Source organism: Phyllobates terribilis, unplaced genomic scaffold (assembly GCF_046119375.1).
Source record: "Phyllobates terribilis strain yellow unplaced genomic scaffold, ASM4611937v1 Scaffold_341__1_contigs__length_2033592, whole genome shotgun sequence".
NCBI classification, from domain to species: domain Eukaryota; kingdom Metazoa; phylum Chordata; class Amphibia; order Anura; family Dendrobatidae; genus Phyllobates; species Phyllobates terribilis.
The window spans coordinates 943608-963267 of record NW_027363101.1 but is presented as its reverse complement, the minus strand read 5'-3'; the positions used below and the strand labels follow the sequence as shown (position 1 = coordinate 963267).

Genomic DNA, 19660 nt, shown 5'->3' with positions numbered 1-19660 from the left:
CTGCAATCCACGCGTTTTAGATCTGCATAACTCCACCTCTTTTAGCACAGTACCCTCAACCCCCGGCTGTTCCCACCCGCCTCAACACCGTTGGAAGGGAGGAGAACCAATTAAGGCGGGGGGGGGGTGGAACGAGCAGCTGTCTACCCTTAGCAGGAGGGCTGCTGATTAATTACCTCTCCTGCTGCTGCTGCTGCTGGCTGTCCAGCAGCAGACTGAAGGTGGCTGCTGCTGTGCGCAGGTATATAAAGGCTCAGAGCCTATTATGACACGCGCAGCCAGCGTTCCATTGCCACATTCCGTCTACTGCAGGCGGGATACCTGGATGGCTGAATGTCACTGAGAAGCTCACAGAGACCGCCATAAGCAACAGTTTAAAAGAATGCCACAGACAAATCAACCAAACTTTTTGGGTTGGTTTCTCTTTTATAGTCTGCAGGCATTAAATGAAAGAAGTCAGTGTTCCAGCAGAGGGAGACAACGTTTCAGAAAAGGCATTGTAGCAAACCAAAAAAGAAATTTTATGCGCAGCAGAGTAACCAGCTCACATACCTGTTAGCTCAGGTGAGTTTAAAAGGCTGCTGTTGATAACAAGGGCATTTGCTAAATAGATGGTGTGTGTGCAACAATATACTGAAAGGTCAATTATATTGTGCAGCTTATCTCACCACCTGTAGTTATTTAGGTGAAAGCTCCAAAATGCTTGCCTAATATGTCTGTTTATCCAAAAGGAAGTATAGAGGGAGAGCTAGATAGATAGCATTGCATTACATTACATTACATGGCAATGCAATGCACAGTTGCTGAAGTTGAACCAAAATGAGCTTGTCATCTGGCTTCTGCAACTTTTAACATGAAAAATCCAATGAGGAGAAGAAAAGCAAAGCCAAAGAGTCCATCCCAAAATCCGACAAACAAGCAAAATGAACAAAAAGCATTGAATTCAATTCTTTCTGATTTTAGAAACTGCATTAAAGAAGGGGTGCACCGGTCCTGGAGATACTGCAATACCAGGTCAATGCGTGGAGTGGACAGAGCAAGCTCTTTTTCCATCTCCCTGTTCTAAAAATCCATTTAATATATGGTCCCCAGATAGGGGACGTATCAGATATTAAACTGATAAGAACAGATACTACACTTGATCTTAGCCAAAAGGCCGAGAAGCGATAACCAGAATTGGTTTCCGACTACGGTGCCACCCAAGGATTCTGAAAAGTCCATTTGTGGAGATGGCCACCTGGACTCCCGTTAAGAAGACATGCTGTCAACCTCTAGATCCCTCACATGCCTGCACTTTTCGGCTTGCTGCTGCTGCAATCCACGCGTTTTAGATCTGCATAACTCCACCTCTTTTAGCACAGTACCCTCAACCCCCGGCTGTTCCCACCCGCCTCAACACCGTTGGAAGGGAGGAGAACCAATTAAGGCGGGGGGGGGGTGGAACGAGCAGCTGTCTACCCTTAGCAGGAGGGTTGCTGATTAATTACCTCTCCTGCTGCTGCTGCTGCTGGCTGTCCAGCAGCAGACTGAAGGTGGCTGCTGCTGTGCGCAGGTATATAAAGGCTCAGAGCCTATTATGACACGCGCAGCCAGCGTTCCATTGCCACATTCCGTCTACTGCAGGCGGGATACCTGGATGGCTGAATGTCACTGAGAAGCTCACAGAGACCGCCATAAGCAACAGTTTAAAAGAATGCCACAGACTAATCAACCAAACTTTTTGGGTTGGTTTCTCTTTTATAGTCTGCAGGCATTAATTGAAAGAAGTCAGTGTTCCAGCAGAGGGAGACAACGTTTCAGAAAAGGCATTGTAGCAAACCAAAAAAGAAATTTTAAGCGCAGCAGAGTAACCAGCTCACATACCTGTTAGCTCAGGTGAGTTTAAAAGGCTGCTGTTGATAACAAGGGCATTTGCTAAATAGATGGTGTGTGTGCAACAATATACTGAAAGGTCAATTATATTGTGCAGCTTATCTCACCACCTGTAGTTATTTAGGTGAAAGCTCCAAAATGCTTGCCTAATATGTCTGTTTATCCAAAAGGAAGTATAGAGGGAGAGCTAGATAGATAGCATTGCATTACATTACATTACATGGCAATGCAATGCACAGTTGCTGAAGTTGAACCAAAATGAGCTTGTCATCTGGCTTCTGCAACTTTTAACATGAAAAATCCAATGAGGAGAAGAAAAGCAAAGCCAAAGAGTCCATCCCAAAATCCGACAAACAAGCAAAATGAACAAAAAGCATTGAATTCAATTCTTTCTGATTTTAGAAACTGCATTAAAGAAGGGGTGCACCGGTCCTGGAGATACTGCAATACCAGGTCAATGCATGGAGTGGACAGAGCAAGCTCTTTTTCCATCTCCCTGTTCTAAAAATCCATTTAATATATGATCCCCAGATAGGGGACGTATCAGATATTAAACTGATAAGAACAGATACTACACTTGATCTTAGCCAAAAGGCCGAGAAGCGATAACCAGAATTGGTTTCCGACTACGGTGCCACCCAAGGATTCTGAAAAGTCCATTTGTGGAGATGGCCACCTGGACTCCCGTTAAGAAGACATGCTGTCAACCTCTAGATCCCTCACATGCCTGCACTTTTCGGCTTGCTGCTGCTGCAATCCACGCGTTTTAGATCTGCATAACTCCACCTCTTTTAGCACAGTACCCTCAACCCCCGGCTGTTCCCACCCGCCTCAACACCGTTGGAAGGGAGGAGAACCAATTAAGGCGGGGGGGGGGTGGAACGAGCAGCTGTCTACCCTTAGCAGGAGGGTTGCTGATTAATTACCTCTCCTGCTGCTGCTGCTGCTGGCTGTCCAGCAGCAGACTGAAGGTGGCTGCTGCTGTGCGCAGGTATATAAAGGCTCAGAGCCTATTATGACACGCGCAGCCAGCGTTCCATTGCCACATTCCGTCTACTGCAGGCGGGATACCTGGATGGCTGAATGTCACTGAGAAGCTCACAGAGACCGCCATAAGCAACAGTTTAAAAGAATGCCACAGACTAATCAACCAAACTTTTTGGGTTGGTTTCTCTTTTATAGTCTGCAGGCATTAAATGAAAGAAGTCAGTGTTCCAGCAGAGGGAGACAACGTTTCAGAAAAGGCATTGTAGCAAACCAAAAAAGAAATTTTAAGCGCAGCAGAGTAACCAGCTCACATACCTGTTAGCTCAGGTGAGTTTAAAAGGCTGCTGTTGATAACAAGGGCATTTGCTAAATAGATGGTGTGTGTGCAACAATATACTGAAAGGTCAATTAAATTGTGCAGCTTATCTCACCACCTGTAGTTATTTAGGTGAAAGCTCCAAAATGCTTGCCTAATATGTCTGTTTATCCAAAAGGAAGTATAGAGGGAGAGCTAGATAGATAGCATTGCATTACATTACATTACATGGCAATGCAATGCACAGTTGCTGAAGTTGAACCAAAATGAGCTTGTCATCTGGCTTCTGCAACTTTTAACATGAAAAATCCAATGAGGAGAAGAAAAGCAAAGCCAAAGAGTCCATCCCAAAATCCGACAAACAAGCAAAATGAACAAAAAGCATTGAATTCAATTCTTTCTGATTTTAGAAACTGCATTAAAGAAGGGGTGCACCGGTCCTGGAGATACTGCAATACCAGGTCAATGCGTGGAGTGGACAGAGCAAGCTCTTTTTCCATCTCCCTGTTCTAAAAATCCATTTAATATATGATCCCCAGATAGGGGACGTATCAGATATTAAACTGATAAGAACAGATACAACACTTGATCTTAGCCAAAAGGCCGAGAAGCGATAACCAGAATTGGTTTCCGACTACGGTGCCACCCAAGGATTCTGAAAAGTCCATTTGTGGAGATGGCCACCTGGACTCCCGTTAAGAAGACATGCTGTCAACCTCTAGATCCCTCACATGCCTGCACTTTTCGGCTTGCTGCTGCTGCAATCCACGCGTTTTAGATCTGCATAACTCCACCTCTTTTAGCACAGTACCCTCAACCCCCGGCTGTTCCCACCCGCCTCAACACCGCTGGAAGGGAGGAGAACCAATTAAGGCGGGGGGGGGGTGGAACGAGCAGCTGTCTACCCTTAGCAGGAGGGTTGCTGATTAATTACCTCTCCTGCTGCTGCTGCTGCTGGCTGTCCAGCAGCAGACTGAAGGTGGCTGCTGCTGTGCGCAGGTATATAAAGGCTCAGAGCCTATTATGACACGCGCAGCCAGCGTTCCATTGCCACATTCCGTCTACTGCAGGCGGGATACCTGGATGGCTGAATGTCACTGAGAAGCTCACAGAGACCGCCATAAGCAACAGTTTAAAAGAATGCCACAGACTAATCAACCAAACTTTTTGGGTTGGTTTCTCTTTTATAGTCTGCAGGCATTAAATGAAAGAAGTCAGTGTTCCAGCAGAGGGAGACAACGTTTCAGAAAAGGCATTGTAGCAAACCAAAAAAGAAATTTTAAGCGCAGCAGAGTAACCAGCTCACATACCTGTTAGCTCAGGTGAGTTTAAAAGGCTGCTGTTGATAACAAGGGCATTTGCTAAATAGATGGTGTGTGTGCAACAATATACTGAAAGGTCAATTATATTGTGCAGCTTATCTCACCACCTGTAGTTATTTAGGTGAAAGCTCCAAAATGCTTGCCTAATATGTCTGTTTATCCAAAAGGAAGTATAGAGGGAGAGCTAGATAGATAGCATTGCATTACATTACATTACATGGCAATGCAATGCACAGTTGCTGAAGTTGAACCAAAATGAGCTTGTCATCTGGCTTCTGCAACTTTTAACATGAAAAATCCAATGAGGAGAAGAAAAGCACAGCCAAAGAGTCCATCCAAAAATCCGACAAACAAGCAAAATGAACAAAAAGCATTGAATTCAATTCTTTCTGATTTTAGAAACTGCATTAAAGAAGGGGTGCACCGGTCCTGGAGATACAGCAATACCAGGTCAATGCGTGGAGTGGACAGAGCAAGCTCTTTTTCCATCTCCCTGTTCTAAAAATCCATTTAATATATGGTCCCCAGATAGGGGACGTATCAGATATTAAACTGATAAGAACAGATACTACACTTGATCTTAGCCAAAAGGCCGAGAAGCGATAACCAGAATTGGTTTCCGACTACGGTGCCACCCAAGGATTCTGAAAAGTCCATTTGTGGAGATGGCCACCTGGACTCCCGTTAAGAAGACATGCTGTCAACCTCTAGATCCCTCACATGCCTGCACTTTTCGGCTTGCTGCTGCTGCAATCCACGCGTTTTAGATCTGCATAACTCCACCTCTTTTAGCACAGTACCCTCAACCCCCGGCTGTTCCCACCCGCCTCAACACCGTTGGAAGGGAGGAGAACCAATTAAGGCGGGGGGGGGGTGGAACGAGCAGCTGTCTACCCTTAGCAGGAGGGCTGCTGATTAATTACCTCTCCTGCTGCTGCTGCTGCTGGCTGTCCAGCAGCAGACTGAAGGTGGCTGCTGCTGTGCGCAGGTATATAAAGGCTCAGAGCCTATTATGACACGCGCAGCCAGCGTTCCATTGCCACATTCCGTCTACTGCAGGCGGGATACCTGGATGGCTGAATGTCACTGAGAAGCTCACAGAGACCGCCATAAGCAACAGTTTAAAAGAATGCCACAGACTAATCAACCAAACTTTTTGGGTTGGTTTCTCTTTTATAGTCTGCAGGCATTAAATGAAAGAAGTCAGTGTTCCAGCAGAGGGAGACAACGTTTCAGAAAAGGCATTGTAGCAAACCAAAAAAGAAATTTTAAGCGCAGCAGAGTAACCAGCCCACATACCTGTTAGCTCAGGTGAGTTTAAAAGGCTGCTGTTGATAACAAGGGCATTTGCTAAATAGATGGTGTGTGTGCAACAATATACTGAAAGGTCAATTATATTGTGCAGCTTATCTCACCACCTGTAGTTATTTAGGTGAAAGCTCCAAAATGCTTGCCTAATATGTCTGTTTATCCAAAAGGAAGTATAGAGGGAGAGCTAGATAGATAGCATTGCATTACATTACATTACATGGCAATGCAATGCACAGTTGCTGAAGTTGAACCAAAATGAGCTTGTCATCTGGCTTCTGCAACTTTTAACATGAAAAATCCAATGAGGAGAAGAAAAGCAAAGCCAAAGAGTCCATCCCAAAATCCGACAAACAAGCAAAATGAACAAAAAGCATTGAATTCAATTCTTTCTGATTTTAGAAACTGCATTAAAGAAGGGGTGCACCGGTCCTGGAGATACTGCAATACCAGGTCAATGCGTGGAGTGGACAGAGCAAGCTCTTTTTCCATCTCCCTGTTCTAAAAATCCATTTAATATATGGTCCCCAGATAGGGGACGTATCAGATATTAAACTGATAAGAACAGATACTACACTTGATCTTAGCCAAAAGGCCGAGAAGCGATAACCAGAATTGGTTTCCGACTACGGTGCCACCCAAGGATTCTGAAAAGTCCATTTGTGGAGATGGCCACCTGGACTCCCGTTAAGAAGACATGCTGTCAACCTCTAGATCCCTCACATGCCTGCACTTTTCGGCTTGCTGCTGCTGCAATCCACGCGTTTTAGATCTGCATAACTCCACCTCTTTTAGCACAGTACCCTCAACCCCCGGCTGTTCCCACCCGCCTCAACACCGTTGGAAGGGAGGAGAACCAATTAAGGCGGGGGGGGGGGGTGGAACGAGCAGCTGTCTACCCTTAGCAGGAGGGTTGCTGATTAATTACCTCTCCTGCTGCTGCTGCTGCTGGCTGTCCAGCAGCAGACTGAAGGTGGCTGCTGCTGTGCGCAGGTATATAAAGGCTCAGAGCCTATTATGACACGCGCAGCCAGCGTTCCATTGCCACATTCCGTCTACTGCAGGCGGGATACCTGGATGGCTGAATGTCACTGAGAAGCTCACAGAGACCGCCATAAGCAACAGTTTAAAAGAATGCCACAGACTAATCAACCAAACTTTTTGGGTTGGTTTCTCTTTTATAGTCTGCAGGCATTAAATGAAAGAAGTCAGTGTTCCAGCAGAGGGAGACAACGTTTCAGAAAAGGCATTGTAGCAAACCAAAAAAGAAATTTTAAGCGCAGCAGAGTAACTAGCTCACATACCTGTTAGCTCAGGTGAGTTTAAAAGGCTGCTGTTGATAACAAGGGCATTTGCTAAATAGATGGTGTGTGTGCAACAATATACTGAAAGGTCAATTATATTGTGCAGCTTATCTCACCACCTGTAGATATTTAGGTGAAAGCTCCAAAATGCTTGCCTAATATGTCTGTTTATCCAAAAGGAAGTATAGAGGGAGAGCTAGATAGATAGCATTGCATTACATTACATTACATGGCAATGCAATGCACAGTTGCTGAAGTTGAACCAAAATGAGCTTGTCATCTGGCTTCTGCAACTTTTAACATGAAAAATCCAATGAGGAGAAGAAAAGCAAAGCCAAAGAGTCCATCCCAAAATCCGACAAACAAGCAAAATGAACAAAAAGCATTGAATTCAATTCTTTCTGATTTTAGAAACTGCATTAAAGAAGGGGTGCACCGGTCCTGGAGATACTGCAATACCAGGTCAATGCGTGGAGTGGACAGAGCAAGCTCTTTTTCCATCTCCCTGTTCTAAAAATCCATTTAATATATGGTCCCCAGATAGGGGACGTATCAGATATTAAACTGATAAGAACAGATACTACACTTGATCTTAGCCAAAAGGCCGAGAAGCGATAACCAGAATTGGTTTCCGACTACGGTGCCACCCAAGGATTCTGAAAAGTCCATTTGTGGAGATGGCCACCTGGACTCCCGTTAAGAAGACATGCTGTCAACCTCAAGATCCCTCACATGCCTGCACTTTTCGGCTTGCTGCTGCTGCAATCCACGCGTTTTAGATCTGCATAACTCCACCTCTTTTAGCACAGTACCCTCAACCCCCGGCTGTTCCCACCCGCCTCAACACCGTTGGAAGGGAGGAGAACCAATTAAGGCGGGGGGGGGGGTGGAACGAGCAGCTGTCTACCCTTAGCAGGAGGGTTGCTGATTAATTACCTCTCCTGCTGCTGCTGCTGCTGGCTGTCCAGCAGCAGACTGAAGGTGGCTGCTGCTGTGCGCAGGTATATAAAGGCTCAGAGCCTATTATGACACGCGCAGCCAGCGTTCCATTGCCACATTCCGTCTACTGCAGGCGGGATACCTGGATGGCTGAATGTCACTGAGAAGCTCACAGAGACCGCCATAAGCAACAGTTTAAAAGAATGCCACAGACTAATCAACCAAACTTTTTGGGTTGGTTTCTCTTTTATAGTCTGCAGGCATTAAATGAAAGAAGTCAGTGTTCCAGCAGAGGGAGACAACGTTTCAGAAAAGGCATTGTAGCAAACCAAAAAAGAAATTTTAAGCGCAGCAGAGTAACCAGCTCACATACCTGTTAGCTCAGGTGAGTTTAAAAGGCTGCTGTTGATAACAAGGGCATTTGCTAAATAGATGGTGTGTGTGCAACAATATACTGAAAGGTCAATTATATTGTGCAGCTTATCTCACCACCTGTAGTTATTTAGGTGAAAGCTCCAAAATGCTTGCCTAATATGTCTGTTTATCCAAAAGGAAGTATAGAGGGAGAGCTAGATAGATAGCATTGCATTACATTATATTACATGGCAATGCAATGCACAGTTGCTGAAGTTGAACCAAAATGAGCTTGTCATCTGGCTTCTGCAACTTTTAACATGAAAAATCCAATGAGGAGAAGAAAAGCAAAGCCAAAGAGTCCATCCCAAAATCCGACAAACAAGCAAAATGAACAAAAAGCATTGAATTCAATTCTTTCTGATTTTAGAAACTGCATTAAAGAAGGGGTGCACCGGTCCTGGAGATACTGCAATACCAGGTCAATGCGTGGAGTGGACAGAGCAAGCTCTTTTTCCATCTCCCTGTTCTAAAAATCCATTTAATATATGGTCCCCAGATAGGGGACGTATCAGATATTAAACTGATAAGAACAGATACTACACTTGATCTTAGCCAAAAGGCCGAGAAGCGATAACCAGAATTGGTTTCCGACTACGGTGCCACCCAAGGATTCTGAAAAGTCCATTTGTGGAGATGGCCACCTGGACTCCCGTTAAGAAGACATGCTGTCAACCTCTAGATCCCTCACATGCCTGCACTTTTCGGCTTGCTGCTGCTGCAATCCACGCGTTTTAGATCTGCATAACTCCACCTCTTTTAGCACAGTACCCTCAACCCCCGGCTGTTCCCACCCGCCTCAACACCGTTGGAAGGGAGGAGAACCAATTAAGGCGGGGGGGGGGGGTGGAACGAGCAGCTGTCTACCCTTAGCAGGAGGGTTGCTGATTAATTACCTCTCCTGCTGCTGCTGCTGCTGGCTGTCCAGCAGCAGACTGAAGGTGGCTGCTGCTGTGCGCAGGTATATAAAGGCTCAGAGCCTATTATGACACGCGCAGCCAGCGTTCCATTGCCACATTCCGTCTACTGCAGGCGGGATACCTGGATGGCTGAATGTCACTGAGAAGCTCACAGAGACCGCCATAAGCAACAGTTTAAAAGAATGCCACAGACTAATCAACCAAACTTTTTGGGTTGGTTTCTCTTTTATAGTCTGCAGGCATTAAATGAAAGAAGTCAGTGTTCCAGCAGAGGGAGACAACGTTTCAGAAAAGGCATTGTAGCAAACCAAAAAAGAAATTTTAAGCGCAGCAGAGTAACCAGCTCACATACCTGTTAGCTCAGGTGAGTTTAAAAGGCTGCTGTTGATAACAAGGGCATTTGCTAAATAGATGGTGTGTGTGCAACAATATACTGAAAGGTCAATTATATTGTGCAGCTTATCTCACCACCTGTAGTTATTTAGGTGAAAGCTCCAAAATGCTTGCCTAATATGTCTGTTTATCCAAAAGGAAGTATAGAGGGAGAGCTAGATAGATAGCATTGTATTACATTACATTACATGGCAATGCAATGCACAGTTGCTGAAGTTGAACCAAAATGAGCTTGTCATCTGGCTTCTGCAACTTTTAACATGAAAAATCCAATGAGGAGAAGAAAAGCAAAGCCAAAGAGTCCATCCCAAAATCCGACAAACAAGCAAAATGAACAAAAAGCATTGAATTCAATTCTTTCTGATTTTAGAAACTGCATTAAAGAAGGGGTGCACCGGTCCTGGAGATACTGCAATACCAGGTCAATGCGTGGAGTGGACAGAGCAAGCTCTTTTTCCATCTCCCTGTTCTAAAAATCCATTTAATATATGGTCCCCAGATAGGGGACGTATCAGATATTAAACTGATAAGAACAGATACTACACTTGATCTTAGCCAAAAGGCCGAGAAGCGATAACCAGAATTGGTTTCCGACTACGGTGCCACCCAAGGATTCTGAAAAGTCCATTTGTGGAGATGGCCACCTGGACTCCCGTTAAGAAGACATGCTGTCAACCTCTAGATCCCTCACATGCCTGCACTTTTCGGCTTGCTTCTGCTGCAATCCACGCGTTTTAGATCTGCATAACTCCACCTCTTTTAGCACAGTACCCTCAACCCCCGGCTGTTCCCACCCGCCTCAACACCGTTGGAAGGGAGGAGAACCAATTAAGGCGGGGGGGGGGTGGAACGAGCAGCTGTCTACCCTTAGCAGGAGGGTTGCTGATTAATTACCTCTCCTGCTGCTGCTGCTGCTGGCTGTCCAGCAGCAGACTGAAGGTGGCTGCTGCTGTGCGCAGGTATATAAAGGCTCAGAGCCTATTATGACACGCGCAGCCAGCGTTCCATTGCCACATTCCGTCTACTGCAGGCGGGATACCTGGATGGCTGAATGTCACTGAGAAGCTCACAGAGACCGCCATAAGCAACAGTTTAAAAGAATGCCACAGACTAATCAACCAAACTTTTTGGGTTGGTTTCTCTTTTATAGTCTGCAGGCATTAAATGAAAGAAGTCAGTGTTCCAGCAGAGGGAGACAACGTTTCAGAAAAGGCATTGTAGCAAACCAAAAAAGAAATTTTAAGCGCAGCAGAGTAACCAGCTCACATACCTGTTAGCTCAGGTGAGTTTAAAAGGCTGCTGTTGATAACAAGGGCATTTGCTAAATAGATGGTGTGTGTGCAACAATATACTGAAAGGTCAATTATATTGTGCAGCTTATCTCACCACCTGTAGTTATTTAGGTGAAAGCTCCAAAATGCTTGCCTAATATGTCTGTTTATCCAAAAGGAAGTATAGAGGGAGAGCTAGATAGATAGCATTGCATTACATTACATTACATGGCAATGCAATGCACAGTTGCTGAAGTTGAACCAAAATGAGCTTGTCATCTGGCTTCTGCAACTTTTAACATGAAAAATCCAATGAGGAGAAGAAAAGCAAAGCCAAAGAGTCCATCCCAAAATCCGACAAACAAGCAAAATGAACAAAAAGCATTGAATTCAATTCTTTCTGATTTTAGAAACTGCATTAAAGAAGGGGTGCACCGGTCCTGGAGATACTGCAATACTAGGTCAATGCGTGGAGTGGACAGAGCAAGCTCTTTTTCCATCTCCCTGTTCTAAAAATCCATTTAATATATGGTCCCCAGATAGGGGACGTATCAGATATTAAACTGATAAGAACAGATACTACACTTGATCTTAGCCAAAAGGCCGAGAAGCGATAACCAGAATTGGTTTCCGACTACGGTGCCACCCAAGGATTCTGAAAAGTCCATTTGTGGAGATGGCCACCTGGACTCCCGTTAAGAAGACATGCTGTCAACCTCTAGATCCCTCACATGCCTGCACTTTTCGGCTTGCTTCTGCTGCAATCCACGCGTTTTAGATCTGCATAACTCCACCTCTTTTAGCACAGTACCCTCAACCCCCGGCTGTTCCCACCCGCCTCAACACCGTTGGAAGGGAGGAGAACCAATTAAGGCGGGGGGGGGTGGAACGAGCAGCTGTCTACCCTTAGCAGGAGGGTTGCTGATTAATTACCTCTCCTGCTGCTGCTGCTGCTGGCTGTCCAGCAGCAGACTGAAGGTGGCTGCTGCTGTGCGCAGGTATATAAAGGCTCAGAGCCTATTATGACACGCGCAGCCAGCGTTCCATTGCCACATTCCGTCTACTGCAGGCGGGATACCTGGATGGCTGAATGTCACTGAGAAGCTCACAGAGACCGCCATAAGCAACAGTTTAAAAGAATGCCACAGACTAATCAACCAAACTTTTTGGGTTGGTTTCTCTTTTATAGTCTGCAGGCATTAAATGAAAGAAGTCAGTGTTCCAGCAGAGGGAGACAACGTTTCAGAAAAGGCATTGTAGCAAACCAAAAAAGAAATTTTAAGCGCAGCAGAGTAACCAGCTCACATACCTGTTAGCTCAGGTGAGTTTAAAAGGCTGCTGTTGATAACAAGGGCATTTGCTAAATAGATGGTGTGTGTGCAACAATATACTGAAAGGTCAATTATATTGTGCAGCTTATCTCACCACCTGTAGTTATTTAGGTGAAAGCTCCAAAATGCTTGCCTAATATGTCTGTTTATCCAAAAGGAAGTATAGAGGGAGAGCTAGATAGATAGCATTGCATTACATTACATTACATGGCAATGCAATGCACAGTTGCTGAAGTTGAACCAAAATGAGCTTGTCATCTGGCTTCTGCAACTTTTAACCTGAAAAATCCAATGAGGAGAAGAAAAGCAAAGCCAAAGAGTCCATCCCAAAATCCGACAAACAAGCAAAATGAACAAAAAGCATTGAATTCAATTCTTTCTGATTTTAGAAACTGCATTAAAGAAGGGGTGCACCGGTCCTGGAGATACTGCAATACCAGGTCAATGCGTGGAGTGGACAGAGCAAGCTCTTTTTCCATCTCCCTGTTCTAAAAATCCATTTAATATATGGTCCCCAGATAGGGGACGTATCAGATATTAAACTGATAAGAACAGATTTTTTTTGATTGAAGCTGCATCCAAGGCACTGAAAAATGTGACCGAAGTCACACCAAAACAGCGCACGAGGCGAGGATTCATGTGGACCCTTCCCGGAGGAGAGGGTCCCCAATAAACCATCCCCATCCCTCCGAGCCAGAAGGCCACAGCGAGGGTCAGGGATCTCCGATGCTCTCCCTAGCCGAAGCCGGAGAAGAGCCGTTTTCGTGCTCCCAGCTTCCATCTAGGCTGCCACCCTAGTGGAGCTGGAGCCTGTGTTGGTTTCTCAGCCCAAAGCTGACCGGACCTCCGACCGGGTTTATAAAAATTCCCCTTCCTAGCCCGGAGGCCAGGAATAGGGGGGGTTGCTCAGAAAGTATGATTGGCAAAGGTGCGGCGTGCTACGAAGCCAAGTCTTTCTGGGGTTCCCAGTCCCAGTAAGTTTGGACTCCCACCAGGGCGCCTACTCCTGGGGCACATTGCTCCAAAGCCCTCACACTTACCCAGCCTAGTGACTTCGATCCTGGAGGGCCATGTTTTCCATCAGATAACTCTATGAGCCACCTGGCGTACTAACAAGTGCACCAAAGCAGTGTGTAATATGCATCAATTTACTAGGGCAGCCCAAGGACAAAACTGCCTTTTCAAAAGATACTACACTTGATCTTAGCCAAAAGGCCGAGAAGCGATAACCAGAATTGGTTTCCGACTACGGTGCCACCCAAGGATTCTGAAAAGTCCATTTGTGGAGATGGCCACCTGGACTCCCGTTAAGAAGACATGCTGTCAACCTCTAGATCCCTCACATGCCTGCACTTTTCGGCTTGCTGCTGCTGCAATCCACGCGTTTTAGATATGCATAACTCCACCTCTTTTAGCACAGTACCCTCAACCCCCGGCTGTTCCCACCCGCCTCAACACCGTTGGAAGGGAGGAGAACCAATTAAGGCGGGGGGGGGGGGTGGAACGAGCAGCTGTCTACCCTTAGCAGGAGGGTTGCTGATTAATTACCTCTCCTGCTGCTGCTGCTGCTGGCTGTCCAGCAGCAGACTGAAGGTGGCTGCTGCTGTGCGCAGGTATATAAAGGCTCAGAGCCTATTATGACACGCGCAGCCAGCGTTCCATTGCCACATTCCGTCTACTGCAGGCGGGATACCTGGATGGCTGAATGTCACTGAGAAGATCACAGAGACCGCCATAAGCAACAGTTTAAAAGAATGCCACAGACTAATCAACCAAACTTTTTGGGTTGGTTTCTCTTTTATAGTCTGCAGGCATTAAATGAAAGAAGTCAGTGTTCCAGCAGAGGGAGACAACGTTTCAGAAAAGGCATTGTAGCAAACCAAAAAAGAAATTTTAAGCGCAGCAGAGTAACCAGCTCACATACCTGTTAGCTCAGGTGAGTTTAAAAGGCTGCTGTTGATAACAAGGGCATTTGCTAAATAGATGGTGTGTGTGCAACAATATACTGAAAGGTCAATTATATTGTGCAGCTTATCTCACCACCTGTAGTTATTTAGGTGAAAGCTCCAAAATGCTTGCCTAATATGTCTGTTTATCCAAAAGGAAGTATAGAGGGAGAGCTAGATAGATAGCATTGCATTACATTACATTACATGGCAATGCAATGCACAGTTGCTGAAGTTGAACCAAAATGAGCTTGTCATCTGGCTTCTGCAACTTTTAACATGAAAAATCCAATGAGGAGAAGAAAAGCAAAGCCAAAGAGTCCATCCCAAAATCCGACAAACAAGCAAAATGAACAAAAAGCATTGAATTCAATTCTTTCTGATTTTAGAAACTGCATTAAAGAAGGGGTGCACCGGTCCTGGAGATACTGCAATACCAGGTCAATGCGTGGAGTGGACAGAGCAAGCTCTTTTTCCATCTCCCTGTTCTAAAAATCCATTTAATATATGGTCCCCAGATAGGGGACGTATCAGATATTAAACTGATAAGAACAGATTTTTTTTGATTGAAGCTGCATCCAAGGCACTGAAAAATGTGACCGAAGTCACACCAAAACAGCGCACGAGGCGAGGATTCATGTGGACCCTTCCCGGAGGACAGGGTCCCCAATAAACCATCCCCATCCCTCCGAGCCAGAAGGCCACAGCGAGGGTCAGGGATCTCCGATGCTCTCCCTAGCCGAAGCCGGAGAAGAGCCGTTTTCGTGCTCCCAGCTTCCATCTAGGCTGCCACCCTAGTGGAGCTGGAGCCTGTGTTGGTTTCTCAGCCCAAAGCTGACCGGACCTCCGACCGGGTTTATAAAAATTCCCCTTCCTAGCCCGGAGGCCAGGAATAGGGGGGGTTGCTCAGAAAGTATTATTGGCAAAGGTGCGGCGTGCTACGAAGCCAAGTCTTTCTGGGGTTCCCAGTCCCAGTAAGTTTGGACTCCCACCAGGGCGCCTACTCCTGGGGCACATTGCTCCAAAGCCCTCACACTTACCCAGCCTAGTGACTTCGATCCTGGAGGGCCATGTTTTCCATCAGATAACTCTATGAGCCACCTGGCGTACTAACAAGTGCACCAAAGCAGTGTGTAATATGCATCAATTTACTAGGGCAGCCCAAGGACAAAACTGCCTTTTCAAAAGATACTACACTTGATCTTAGCCAAAAGGCCGAGAAGCGATAACCAGAATTGGTTTCCGACTACGGTGCCACCCAAGGATTCTGAAAAGTCCATTTGTGGAGATGGCCACCTGGACTCCCGTTAAGAAGACATGCTGTCAACCTCTAGATCCCTCACATGCCTGCACTTTTCGGCTTGCTGCTGCTGCAATCCACGCGTTTTAGATCTGCATAACTCCACCTCTTTTAGCACAGTACCCTCAACCCCGGGCTGTTCCCACCCGCCTCAACACCGTTGGAAGGGAGGAGAACCAATTAAGGCGGGGGGGGGGGGGGGTGGAACGAGCAGCTGTCTACCCTTAGCAGGAGGGTTGCTGATTAATTACCTCTCCTGCTGCTGCTGCTGCTGGCTGTCCAGCAGCAGACTGAAGGTGGCTGCTGCTGTGCGCAGGTATATAAAGGCTCAGAGCCTATTATGACACGCGCAGCCAGCGTTCCATTGCCACATTCCGTCTACTGCAGGCGGGATACCTGGATGGCTGAATGTCACTGAGAAGATCACAGAGACCGCCATAAGCAACAGTTTAAAAGAATGCCACAGACTAATCAACCAAACTTTTTGGGTTGGTTTCTCTTTTATAGTCTGCAGGCATTAAATGAAAGAAGTCAGTGTTCCAGCAGAGGGAGACAACGTTTCAGAAAAGGCATTGTAGCAAACCAAAAAAGAAATTTTAAGCGCAGCAGAGTAACCAGCTCACATACCTGTTAGCTCAGGTGAGTTTAAAAGGCTGCTGTTGATAACAAGGGCATTTGCTAAATAGATGGTGTGTGTGCAACAATATACTGAAAGGTCAATTATATTGTGCAGCTTATCTCACCACCTGTAGTTATTTAGGTGAAAGCTCCAAAATGCTTGCCTAATATGTCTGTTTATCCAAAAGGAAGTATAGAGGGAGAGCTAGATAGATAGCATTGCATTACATTACATTACATGGCAATGCAATGCACAGTTGCTGAAGTTGAACCAAAATGAGCTTGTCATCTGGCTTCTGCAACTTTTAACATGAAAAATCCAATGAGGAGAAGAAAAGCAAAGCCAAAGAGTCCATCCCAAAATCCGACAAACAAGCAAAATGAACAAAAAGCATTGAATTCAATTCTTTCTGATTTTAGAAACTGCATTAAAGAAGGGGTGCACCGGTCCTGGAGATACTGCAATACCAGGTCAATGCGTGGAGTGGACAGAGCAAGCTCTTTTTCCATCTCCCTGTTTTAAAAATCCATTTAATATATGGTCCCCAGATAGGGGACGTATCAGATATTAAACTGATAAGAACAGATACTACACTTGATCTTAGCCAAAAGGCCGAGAAGCGATAACCAGAATTGGTTTCCGACTACGGTGCCACCCAAGGATTCTGAAAAGTCCATTTGTGGAGATGGCCACCTGGACTCCCGTTAAGAAGACATGCTGTCAACCTCTAGATCCCTCACATGCCTGCACTTTTCGGCTTGCTGCTGCTGCAATCCACGCGTTTTAGATCTGCATAACTCCACCTCTTTTAGCACAGTACCCTCAACCCCCGGCTGTTCCCACCCGCCTCAACACCGTTGGAAGGGAGGAGAACCAATTAAGGCGGGGGGGGGGGTGGAACGAGCAGCTGTCTACCCTTAGCAGGAGGGTTGCTGATTAATTACCTCTCCTGCTGCTGCTGCTGCTGGCTGTCCAGCAGCAGACTGAAGGTGGCTGCTGCTGTGCGCAGGTATATAAAGGCTCAGAGCCTATTATGACACGCGCAGCCAGCGTTCCATTTGCCACATTCCGTCTACTGCAGGCGGGATACCTGGATGGCTGAATGTCACTGAGAAGCTCACAGAGACCGCCATAAGCAACAGTTTAAAAGAATGCCACAGACTAATCAACCAAACTTTTTGGGTTGGTTTCTCTTTTATAGTCTGCAGGCATTAAATGAAAGAAGTCAGTGTTCCAGCAGAGGGAGACAACGTTTCAGAAAAGGCATTGTAGCAAACCAAAAAAGAAATTTTAAGCGCAGCAGAGTAACCAGCTCACATACCTGTTAGCTCAGGTGAGTTTAAAAGGCTGCTGTTGATAACAAGGGCATTTGCTAAATAGATGGTGTGTGTGCAACAATATACTGAAAGGTCAATTATATTGTGCAGCTTATCTCACCACCTGTAGTTATTTAGGTGAAAGCTCCAAAATGCTTGCCTAATATGTCTGTTTATCCAAAAGGAAGTATAGAGGGAGAGCTAGATAGATAGCATTGCATTACATTACATTACATGGCAATGCAATGCACAGTTGCTGAAGTTGAACCAAAATGAGCTTGTCATCTGGCTTCTGCAACTTTTAACATGAAAAATCCAATGAGGAGAAGAAAAGCAAAGCCAAAGAGTCCATCCCAAAATCCGACAAACAAGCAAAATGAACAAAAAGCATTGAATTCAATTCTTTCTGATTTTAGAAACTGCATTAAAGAAGGGGTGCACCGGTCCTGGAGATACTGCAATACCAGGTCAATGCGTGGAGTGGACAGAGCAAGCTCTTTTTCCATCTCCCTGTTTTAAAAATCCATTTAATATATGGTCCCCAGATAGGGGACGTATCAGATATTAAACTGATAAGAACAGATACTACACTTGATCTTAGCCAAAAGGCCGAGAAGCGATAACCAGAATTGGTTTCCGACTACGGTGCCACCCAAGGATTCTGAAAAGTCCATTTGTGGAGATGGCCACCTGGACTCCCGTTAAGAAGACATGCTGTCAACCTCTAGATCCCTCACATGCCTGCACTTTTCGGCTTGCTGCTGCTGCAATCCACGCGTTTTAGATCTGCATAACTCCACCTCTTTTAGCACAGTACCCTCAACCCCCGGCTGTTCCCACCCGCCTCAACACCGTTGGAAGGGAGGAGAACCAATTAAGGCGGGGGGTGGGGGGTGGAACGAGCAGCTGTCTACCCTTAGCAGGAGGGTTGCTGATTAATTACCTCTCCTGCTGCTGCTGCTGCTGGCTGTCCAGCAGCAGACTGAAGGTGGCTGCTGCTGTGCGCAGGTATATAAAGGCTCAGAGCCTATTATGACACGCGCAGCCAGCGTTCCATTGCCACATTCCGTCTACTGCAGGCGGGATACCTGGATGGCTGAATGTCACTGAGAAGCTCACAGAGACCGCCATAAGCAACAGTTTAAAAGAATGCCACAGACTAATCAACCAAACTTTTTGGGTTGGTTTCTCTTTTATAGTCTGCAGGCATTAAATGAAAGAAGTCAGTGTTCCAGCAGAGGGAGACAACGTTTCAGAAAAGGCATTGTAGCAAACCAAAAAAGAAATTTTAAGCGCAGCAGAGTAACCAGCTCACATACCTGTTAGCTCAGGTGAGTTTAAAAGGCTGCTGTTGATAACAAGGGCATTTGCTAAATAGATGGTGTGTGTGCAACAATATACTGAAAGGTCAATTATATTGTGCAGCTTATCTCACCACCTGTAGTTATTTAGGTGAAAGCTCCAAAATGCTTGCCTAATATGTCTGTTTATCCAAAAGGAAGTATAGAGGGAGAGCTAGATAGATAGCATTGCATTACATTACATTACATGGCAATGCAATGCACAGTTGCTGAAGTTGAACCAAAATGAGCTTGTCATCTGGCTTCTGCAACTTTTAACATGAAAAATCCAATGAGGAGAAGAAAAGCAAAGCCAAAGAGTCCATCCCAAAATCCGACAAACAAGCAAAATGAACAAAAAGCATTGAATTCAATTCTTTCTGATTTTAGAAACTGCATTAAAGAAGGGGTGCACCGGTCCTGGAGATACTGCAATACCAGGTCAATGCGTGGAGTGGACAGAGCAAGCTCTTTTTCCATCTCCCTGTTCTAAAAATCCATTTAATATATGGTCCCCAGATAGGGGACGTATCAGATATTAAACTGATAAGAACAGATACTACACTTGATCTTAGCCAAAAGGCCGAGAAGCGATAACCAGAATTGGTTTCCGACTACGGTGCCACCCAAGGATTCTGAAAAGTCCATTTGTGGAGATGGCCACCTGGACTCCCGTTAAGAAGACATGCTGTCAACCTCTAGATCCCTCACATGCCTGCACTTTTCGGCTTGCTGCTGCTGCAATCCACGCGTTTTAGATCT

At 45.7% G+C, this 19660-nt stretch overlaps 14 non-coding genes and 2 pseudogenes across 14 annotated transcripts; all 16 read right to left on the bottom strand.

Annotated features, from left to right (window-relative positions):
* Positions 1-977: 977 nt before the first annotated feature.
* Positions 978-1168, bottom strand: LOC141221891 (U2 spliceosomal RNA). The gene has a single exon (XR_012289808.1). It is a non-coding gene; the product is annotated as a U2 spliceosomal RNA (small nuclear RNA).
* A 1120-nt stretch (positions 1169-2288) lies between these two features.
* On the bottom strand, positions 2289-2479 carry LOC141221998 (U2 spliceosomal RNA). Its single transcript, XR_012289909.1, has one exon. It is a non-coding gene; the product is annotated as a U2 spliceosomal RNA (small nuclear RNA).
* Positions 2480-3599: 1120 nt separating this feature from the next.
* LOC141222024 (U2 spliceosomal RNA) lies at positions 3600-3790 on the bottom strand. The gene has a single exon (XR_012289934.1). It is a non-coding gene; the product is annotated as a U2 spliceosomal RNA (small nuclear RNA).
* A 1120-nt stretch (positions 3791-4910) lies between these two features.
* LOC141222000 (U2 spliceosomal RNA) lies at positions 4911-5101 on the bottom strand. Its single transcript, XR_012289911.1, has one exon. It is a non-coding gene; the product is annotated as a U2 spliceosomal RNA (small nuclear RNA).
* Positions 5102-6221: 1120 nt separating this feature from the next.
* On the bottom strand, positions 6222-6412 carry LOC141221890 (U2 spliceosomal RNA). The gene has a single exon (XR_012289807.1). It is a non-coding gene; the product is annotated as a U2 spliceosomal RNA (small nuclear RNA).
* Positions 6413-7534: 1122 nt separating this feature from the next.
* LOC141221889 (U2 spliceosomal RNA) lies at positions 7535-7725 on the bottom strand. Its single transcript, XR_012289805.1, has one exon. It is a non-coding gene; the product is annotated as a U2 spliceosomal RNA (small nuclear RNA).
* A 1121-nt stretch (positions 7726-8846) lies between these two features.
* Positions 8847-9037, bottom strand: LOC141221888 (U2 spliceosomal RNA). Its single transcript, XR_012289804.1, has one exon. It is a non-coding gene; the product is annotated as a U2 spliceosomal RNA (small nuclear RNA).
* Positions 9038-10159: 1122 nt separating this feature from the next.
* Positions 10160-10350, bottom strand: LOC141221887 (U2 spliceosomal RNA). The gene has a single exon (XR_012289803.1). It is a non-coding gene; the product is annotated as a U2 spliceosomal RNA (small nuclear RNA).
* A 1120-nt stretch (positions 10351-11470) lies between these two features.
* On the bottom strand, positions 11471-11661 carry LOC141222015 (U2 spliceosomal RNA). Its single transcript, XR_012289925.1, has one exon. It is a non-coding gene; the product is annotated as a U2 spliceosomal RNA (small nuclear RNA).
* Positions 11662-12780: 1119 nt separating this feature from the next.
* On the bottom strand, positions 12781-12964 carry LOC141222046 (U2 spliceosomal RNA). The gene has a single exon (XR_012289952.1). It is a non-coding gene; the product is annotated as a U2 spliceosomal RNA (small nuclear RNA).
* Positions 12965-13488: 524 nt separating this feature from the next.
* On the bottom strand, positions 13489-13604 carry LOC141222084 (U2 spliceosomal RNA; annotated as a pseudogene).
* Positions 13605-14726: 1122 nt separating this feature from the next.
* On the bottom strand, positions 14727-14910 carry LOC141222045 (U2 spliceosomal RNA). Its single transcript, XR_012289951.1, has one exon. It is a non-coding gene; the product is annotated as a U2 spliceosomal RNA (small nuclear RNA).
* A 524-nt stretch (positions 14911-15434) lies between these two features.
* LOC141222083 (U2 spliceosomal RNA) lies at positions 15435-15550 on the bottom strand (annotated as a pseudogene).
* A 1125-nt stretch (positions 15551-16675) lies between these two features.
* LOC141221980 (U2 spliceosomal RNA) lies at positions 16676-16866 on the bottom strand. The gene has a single exon (XR_012289892.1). It is a non-coding gene; the product is annotated as a U2 spliceosomal RNA (small nuclear RNA).
* Positions 16867-17988: 1122 nt separating this feature from the next.
* On the bottom strand, positions 17989-18179 carry LOC141221979 (U2 spliceosomal RNA). Its single transcript, XR_012289891.1, has one exon. It is a non-coding gene; the product is annotated as a U2 spliceosomal RNA (small nuclear RNA).
* A 1123-nt stretch (positions 18180-19302) lies between these two features.
* Positions 19303-19493, bottom strand: LOC141221885 (U2 spliceosomal RNA). The gene has a single exon (XR_012289801.1). It is a non-coding gene; the product is annotated as a U2 spliceosomal RNA (small nuclear RNA).
* Between the last annotated feature and the right edge of the window lie 167 nt (positions 19494-19660).